A 1,119-nucleotide genomic window follows, 5' to 3' on the forward strand; every position below is an offset into this window, starting at 1 on the left:
TCTCTACTAAAAATACAAAAAATTAGCCGGGCATGGTGGCAGGCGCCTGTAGTCCCAGCTACTCGGGAGGCTGAGGCAGGAGAATCTCTGCCAGGAGCAGAGATTGCAGTGAGCCGAGATTGCACCACCGCACTCCAGCCTGGCTGACAGCGTGAGACTCCGTCTCAAAAAAAAAAAAAAAAAATTCCCTGGGACATGGAGTTGCAGGAATAATCACCTGAATAACCAATTACAATTGGGATTAAGTCTACAAAGCAAAAGCACCGGCACTTCTGAGAGTCCCCACTGAGAGAGCTGCCTAGTCTGGGGGTTAGCCTGACCCAGGTTTAGGGATGGTACAAAGGCACCAGGGACATTCACATTGTCTTGACAAGGCACCCTCTACCCTGGGTATCTCAGATGGCTGCATTGCCAACCTCCCCTCCACCATACTTCAATAACTCCCTTCCTCCAAGGGATTTCACCCCTCTTTGGCAGAGAGCAAAAAGCCTGTCCTGAACACTACCATCCCAATTCAATTCACAAGTACTGCCAAGGGAGTCAACTTCTTCATTTTCCAATCTTAGAAATGGTCTTTGCAGTGATTCCAACAGTAAAGAAGGCAAAGACAAAGCCACATGGATCTGCTCACACTGACTTATTTACTCTGAGCAGTAGCCAGTTGGGGAGGGGGTAATGGCCTGCAGAACCCCCATAACTTCTCAAACATACATGCCTGTAATTACATATTTATACAAAAGCAAAAGTCCTTCCTTTTGACTCCACCCAGTACCAATCTGAACCACCCTCAGATTAGGTAGGGGTGTGTGTGTGTGCGGGTGTGTGTGTGTGGGTGTGTATGGGTGTAGGCTTGGTGGTGTATTTATTTGGCACAGTCCTTCCTGGAGATGACTCTAATGCTAGTTACTTTTCCTCCAAATATGTGCACACTATATTTTGCCTCTATTATCAAAATTATGTAAATACCAGCACTTTTTTCATTATATCTTAGAGACACCAGTTGATGTTTAACTGACCTATTGCTGTTTTCACTTTGTCCTTATGTTCTGATTTTTGATGCCAGCCTGTTGTTCTTCACATTATTAAGTCTATGAGTCTATGTACTTCTTTTTTTTTTTT

Source organism: Mandrillus leucophaeus, unplaced genomic scaffold (assembly GCF_000951045.1).
Source record: "Mandrillus leucophaeus isolate KB7577 unplaced genomic scaffold, Mleu.le_1.0 Scaffold2, whole genome shotgun sequence".
Lineage (NCBI taxonomy): Eukaryota > Metazoa > Chordata > Mammalia > Primates > Cercopithecidae > Mandrillus > Mandrillus leucophaeus.